Raw genomic sequence first — 7,566 nt, forward strand, 5'->3', positions numbered from 1 at the left:
CGCTCTCTCCTCCTCCCGGCCAAACCTCCACCGCGCCACCACATCCGCCGCCGCGCCATCACCACTGCCGGTGACTCTCCCTCCCTCATCACCACCCAACCTCTCTCTCCCTCTCACCCATCCATTTCATCTCAGCCGCCGCAGCAACCTTCACCGCCGCTACTCTTCCATCTTCACCGCCACCGTCCACGGCGGCGCCACTTTTCTGATTCTGTTGTCCTACCCCCAATTTCCTTCCCATTATTAGTTCCTCTGCTCCCAGGTTCTTGCACCAACTCTGCTTGTTTTAATTTTCCGTTTCTATTACTTACTGTTAGTTGTTCGTAGCTAGTTAGAATTCGAACTTTGTATGTTAGGTTAGATAAAAATACTTGCTGTTAGGTAGCTAGGACTGGATAGAGGATTCTAGGCCTGATAAGTGCTCCGTATGTGCTTACTTGCTGTCTGTTTATTTGAATGTTGTATGCTAATTTTGGACTGTTTTTATGCACTTCTTGTTGCCTGAATGTCATACAACCACTACTGTGCTCAATTGATGTTGTAAACATGCTATTTGTGCTGTTTTGCCACCCGGGAACGTCCAGTTTTAAGCCGGAATGTTGCCCAATTTTCAAGAATATTAGTTCAATTTTAGTCTTTATTTCAAATTTGGGCAAATTTCTGTTTCCTTTTGACTTCCCAAATTTGCATTAATCATTGTGAACATGAACCACGACTTCTCTTTTCATTGGGCCTAAATATCATCATACCACTAAGCTACTTTCCTAACTCACTAATTCCCTTAACCATTTAACTTCCACTCACCTTTAACCCTCTTTAACAATTCTTTTACAATTTGATGATAATATTGCCTTTTGAATGAGAATTGTTGCCTTTAATGAAGATTACATTCTTAGTTCATTCACTTATGTTTACTTGTTCACTTCTGCATATTCATTGCAACATCATAATGGTTTTTGCCAATTGTATCCTGAACATGCCTTTATGTTACTTGCTAAGTGTCTTATTGCTTATATTCTATCATATTTTTCAGGATGTCGGATAAAGGAAAGGCCATAGCCACTGCCTCCAAGAAAAGAAAACACTCTACTCCCTCCATCCCTTCCATCTACAAGCATTATGCCAGGAATCCTTTAAACGACGAAGAAAAGGAAAATCAGCAGTTACCTTCTACCGATCCTACTAAGTTCCCTAATCTTTACTGCGAGCTTCAATTTTTTAAATACCGAACAACAAAGCTGAATACTGAGAGGAAATTGCTCCTACCTAATGATGTGAGACGATCCATCACTGGTCGGATCCTTGAGCTGGGTATCAACTTTGTTGACCGAGATTTGGGGGATGTAAATATATCTTGGGTAAAGGAATTTTACTGCAACTTCTTCCGTCCGACTTTGGATTCGGTTCAGGTGCGGGGTAGAGAGGTTATGATCACTGAGACTGCGATAGAGGAGGCATTACAGTGTCGGCACATTCCTGATGACTTGTGTGCCCATCAGCAGGCAGAGATAGCTATCCATACCATGACCTTTGATTATGAGGCGCTTAGGCACGTGATTGGGTTACCAGATGCCACTTGGGTCATGGACTCAGGCAACACAAAGCCCAAGGGGATGCTCTTTGCACACTTGAACAAAGAGGCCAAGACTTGGCAGATGATCTTCGCTCACTACGTCTTGCCCACCACTCATTTTTCTGAGATCCCTATGGAGATGTTACTATTGATTGGCTATGTTATGGAAGGGAAGGAAGTTTATTTTCCCCGATTGATCCGACAGAACATGTGGCGAGCCCATATTCGTGGCCTCCTACCTTTTCCTGTCCTAATTACCAGCATGGCATCACTGGCTGATGTTCCTAGCCACGATGATGATGTGATACCACCGCCGCCAGAGGACGGTGCCAAGGAGATCACTATTCCTTGGGGCACTTGGGTGACTGAGAGACCGCCGACTAGACGCCGTTCTAGAGCTAGAGCAGTAGTGGGGACACCTTCACCATCAGCCCCTACAGCAGCCCCATCCTCTTCCACAGCAGCAGCTCCTTCTTCATCTACAGCTCCTCCTGTGGCTCCTGAGCCTACTTACCTACTGGTCCAGCGTCTCTTCCGGTTCTTAGAGCGAGAGAGACTCTATGTCAGACGCCGTTTAGATCGGATGGACCAGGCGCTTATTTCTTTGGGTGCCGAGCTACCTCCACTTCCCGATTCTCCGGCCTCCGATGAGCAGGATCATCAGGAGGAGGAGGCGGAGGCCCCGATTCAGCAGGATGCCCCTCCGGTTGCTCCAGAGACCACAGAGCCAGATCAGACTCATGAGGAGCCGGTCCCACAGCCTCAGCCTGAGCCAGAGCCTATTGTTGTACTTCCCACTGATCCTCCGGTTTAGCATCGAGGACGATGCTTGATCTTAAGTGTGGGGAGGGCACCGGTAGCATTATTTGGGGACCGGTGAATTTTTTAGCACTTTCCTAGTTATCCTATTCTGCATATCTTTTGTATATATTTTGATGCATTTTTAGTTTACTATGGATACTTTTATTGCTTATTTTGGATTTTAGATATTTTGATGCTTTTGGATATGTTTAGATTTCATACTTTTAGTTGGATTTTTCCTTATGCACTTTTGATTATCTCCCCTTTAGTTTGTGGTTGTGATTAAAAATCATACTTTGAATTGCAAATACTTAGTCACCCTTTTTGCATAAGAAATTGGTTTTAAGTAAAAAGAAAAGGGTGAACTAAGGAAATTTTTGGATTTTTCAATCACAACGATGCTTAGTCAAACATTGAGATCTTTCAAGAAGTTTAATTGTAGGGCATTAACCCAATTGATTGAAAGAAAATTTTTTTAGTGAGACTTGCTTGAATTTCATACTTTATTAAGCATGTATTGAATTGAGAACACAAGTTTGTGAGACTTGAGCCTATTGATGTGGTTACATTTTATAACCACTTATTTTCCATTCTTGTGTGAAATTATTCTCTTTCTATGATTATGATCCTTGATTTGTTTGATTCTATATGTCTATTTATTTCTTGTATTTATGCATTTATATGATTGAGGCCATCACCTCATGAGCTCACTTATCCAAATGGCCAACCCTTTTATATTCCTTTGTTAGCCAAGTTGAGCCTATGATCAACCAACTTATTCCCATTTTTGCACATTACAAGCCTAAGGCGAAAAACAATGAAAAGTCCTTGTTTGGATCTTTGATTAGCCTAGGCTAGTGAGAGTGTTTATCATTCAAGTTGGTGAAGCTTGGGAACATTGGATGGGATAAAAAGGGTAGTACACGTTCATGCTTAGAAATTGGGAACATACTCATGTATCGATCAATTGTAAAACCTTATGCATTGATGTTCTTGTGTATAGTTTGAAAGAAAAAAAATGAAAAGAAAAAGAAATAAACGTGAAAAAAGAAAAAAAAAGGGAAAAGAAAGAAAGAAAAAGAAAGGCAATAAAGGGGACAAAATGCCCCAAAGTGAAGCTCAATAAGAATCAATGCATAAGTGTAGTGGAGTAAAAAAAGGAAAGTGCATGAGTATGTGAAAAAGTGAAGAATGGGTAGTTAGATTAGTACTTAATTGTATAGGTCATTATATAAGTTAGGGGGGAAAGTCTATGCTAATCAAAGATTCAAATCCTAGTCCACTTAACCATAAATGATCCTACCTCGACCCTAACCCCATTATAACCTAAATGAAAGACCTCATGATGAATGTATGCATGCATTGAATAAGTGTTGATTGTTAGAAGGAAATCAAATTTTGGAAACCATGATTAGAAGATAATTGAGTGAATTAACCCTTAAACACTTGAGAGAATAGAGCGGATACACATCCGGTGAGGGTTCAAAGTTCAATTACATGCATTCACCCATATTGTCTATATTCTCGCAAGTTTGAATTCTTTTTAATGATTCAATACAATTGTGGTTTGGACTTAATTCCTATTGCCTAGCTCTTATGCTTACACTTGCTCTCTTGGCAATTTGATATGTTTGAACTGAGCATTTGCATTTACCTTAGGTAGTTGCATTTAGATAGGACTCATATAGTTTAGTTGCATTCAATAAATGTCATAACCCTTAGTTCCTTCTTAATTTAGCATGAGGACATGCTAAGGTTTAAGTGTGGGGAGGTTGACAAACCCCAATTTGACGGTTTATCTTGTATTGAATTTAGGGTGTTTTGATGACCTTTTCTCGCATTTAACCTATGAATTGGCATGGTTTTGTAATCTCTCCCGTATTTGTGCTTAAGTGTAAAAACATGCTTTTTAAGCCTTATTTTGATGAATTCTAGTTCTTCGTTGATTCCATAAGATGCCTTGATGTGTTTGCTAGTAATTATAGGATGAAATAGGTAAGGCATGGATCAAGGGAGCAAGGAAGGAAGCATGCAAGTGGAGAAAAGCACAAAAAGCCAAAGAATTGATCTAGGCCATGCACGCGCACGCGCACAAGGCGCTCGCACGCACATTGCTAAACATGCCAGGGACGCGCACGCGTACCGTGTGCGCACGCGTCGATGACGGCACATGACCTCACTAATGCAACACGTGCCTGGCAATTTGATAGGATTTCTGAACCCATTTTTGGCGCCAAATTGCTAAGGAAAAGGAATAAAAGGATGAAGGATTAAGGGGAAGGCAGCACGGCGACCAATAATCAATTAGGGAAGCATAGTCATAGTTTAGCTTTTAGTTAGTTTCTAGAGAGAGAAGCTCTCACTTCTCTCTAGAATGAGGATTAGGATTAGGTTTAGTTCTTAGATCTAGGTTTTAATCTTTGCTTTCTTCTACTTCTATCTCTCAATTCCTTGTTGCCACATTCTTCTTCCATTCTTTTGTTATAATCTCTCTTATGTTGTTCTTGTATTTTGTTATAGATCTAGTATTGTTCCTTTTACTCTCTTTCAATTCAATAAAGGTAATTCATAATAAATATGTTTCTTTTAATTGTTGTTGTTAATTCCTTTCAATAATTGTTGTTAGATTTCATTCTTGTTGTTGATTTACTATGTTTTCCTTTTATGCCTTCCAAGTGTTTGATGAAATGCTTGGTTGGATTTTAGTGTGTATTTTGTTTCTCTTGGCCTAGGTAGAGTAATTAGTGACTCTTGAGTTATCTAATTCCTTTGTTGATTGATAATTAGAAGTTGCTAATTGATTTGAATGCCTCTAAAGCTAGTCATTCCTTTAGGAGTTGATTAGGACTTGAGAAATCAAATTGATTCATCCACTTGACTTTCCTCCATGGTTAGAGGTTAACTAAGTGGGAGCAATGAACAATTCTCATCACAATTGAGAAAGGTAACTAGGATAGGATTTCTAGTTCTCACATCTTGCCAAGGGCTTTGTTAGTTGTTAGTTTATTTTCATTACCATTTACTTTTCATGCTTCTTATCCAAAACCCCAAAATAACTCAACCAATAACAAGACACTTTATTGTAAATCCTAGGGAGAACGACCCGAGGTTTAAATACTTCGGTTTATAAATTTTAGGAGTTTGTACTAGTGACAAACAACTTTTTGTATGAAGGGATTATTGTTTGGTTCAGAAACTATACTTTACAACGAGATTTCATTAGTGAAATTCTAAACCGTCAAAAATCCACTCATCAGTTACAGAGGGGTATCCTTGAGCCTTAAACACAAGGGATTCTTCATTCACTTGAATGATCAATTCTCCTCTGTCAACATCAATCACAGCCTTTGCTGTGGCTAGGAAGGGTCTGCCAAGGATGATGGATTCATCCATGCACTTCCCAATCTCTAGGACTATGAAATCAGCAGGGATGTAATGGTCATCGATCTTTACCAGAACATCCTCTACAAGTCCATAAGCTTGTTTTCTTGAATTGTTTGCCATCTCTAGTGAGATTCTTGCAGCTTGCACCTCAAAGATCCCTAGCTTCTCCATTACAGAGAGAGGCATGAGGTTTATGCTTGACCCTAGGTCACATAGAGCCTTCTCAAAGGTCATGGTGCCTATGGTACAAGGTATTGAGAACTTCCCAGGGTCCTGTCTCTTTTGAGGTAATCTCTGCCTAGTCAAGTCATCCAGTTCTTTGGTGAGCAAAGGGGGTTCATCCTCCCAAGTCTCATTACCAAATAACTTGTCATTTAGCTTCATGATTTCTCCAAGGCACTTAGCAACTTGCTCTTCAGTGACATCTTCGTCCTCTTCAGAGGAAGAATACTCATCAGAGCTCATGAATGGCAGAAGTAAATCCAATGGAATCTCTATGGTCTCAGTGTGAGCCTCAGATTCCCATGGTTCCTCATTAGGGAACTCATTAGAGGCCAGTGGACGTCCATTGAGGTCTTCCTCAATGGCGCTCACTGCCTCTTTCTCCTCTCCAAACTCGGCCATGTTGATGGCCTTACACTCTCCTTTTGGATTCTCTTCTGTATTACTTGGAAGAGTACTAGGAGGGAGTTCAGTAACTTTCTTACTCAGCTGACCCACTTGTGCCTCCAAGTTTCTAATGGAGGACCTTGTTTCAGTCATAAAACTTTGAGTGGTTTTGATTAGATTAGAGACCATGGTTGCTAAGTCAGAGTGGCTCTGCTTAGAATTCTTTGTCTGTTGCTGAGAAGATGATAGAAAAGGTTTGCCATTGCCAAACCTGTTTCTTCCACCATTATTGTTGTTGAAACCTTGTTGAGGTCTCTGTTGATCCTTCCATCAGAGATTTGGATGATTTCTCCATGAAGGATTATAAGTGTTTCCATAGGGTTCCCCCATGTAATTCACCTCTTCCATTGAAGGGTTCTCAGGATCATAAGCTTCTTCTTCAGATGAAGCGTCCTTAGTACTGCCTGGTGCAGCTTGCATTCCAGACAGACTTTGAGAAATCATATTGACTTGCTGAGTCAATATTTTGTTCTGAGCCAATATGGCATTCAGAGTATCAATCTCAAGAACTCCTTTCTTCTGATTCGTCCCATTGTTCACAGGATTCCTTTCAGAAGTATACATGAATTGGTTATTTGCAACCATTTCAATTAGTTCTTGAGCTTCTGCAGGCGTCTTCTTCAAATGAAGAGATCCTCCAGCAGAGCTATCCAATGACATCTTGGACAGTTCAGACAGACCATCATAGAAGATACATATGATGCTCCATTCAGAAAGCATGTCAGGAGGACACTTTCTGATCAATTGTTTGTATCTTTCCCAAGCTTCATAGAGGGATTCACCTTCCTTCTGTCTGAAGGTTTGGACTTCCACTCTAAGCTTACTCAATTTTTGAGGTGGAAAGAACTTTGCCAAGAAGGCATTGACTAGCTTTTCCCAAGAGTTCAGGCTTTCTTTAGGTTGTGAGTCTAACCATATCCTAGCTCTGTCTCTTACAGCAAAAGGGAATAGCATAAGTCTGTAGACCTCAGGGTCAACCCCATTGGTCTTGACAGTGTCACAGATTTGCAAGAATTCAGCTAAGAATTGATGAGGATCTTCCAATGGAAGTCCATGGAACTTGCAATTCTGTTCCATTAGAGAAACTAATTGAGGCTTAAGCTCAAAGTTGTTTGCTCCAATGCCAGGGAAAGAGATGC

At 40.5% G+C, this 7,566-nt stretch overlaps 1 non-coding gene across 1 annotated transcript; it reads left to right on the forward strand.

Moving 5' to 3' along the window:
- The first annotated feature begins 7,141 nt into the window (after nt 1-7,141).
- On the forward strand, nt 7,142-7,249 carry LOC130954802 (small nucleolar RNA R71). The gene has a single exon (XR_009076422.1). It is a non-coding gene; the product is annotated as a small nucleolar RNA R71 (small nucleolar RNA).
- Nucleotides 7,250-7,566: the final 317 nt, after the last annotated feature.

The sequence above is a fragment of the Arachis stenosperma genome, chromosome 1, assembly GCF_014773155.1.
Source record: "Arachis stenosperma cultivar V10309 chromosome 1, arast.V10309.gnm1.PFL2, whole genome shotgun sequence".
NCBI classification, from domain to species: Eukaryota; Viridiplantae; Streptophyta; class Magnoliopsida; order Fabales; family Fabaceae; genus Arachis; species Arachis stenosperma.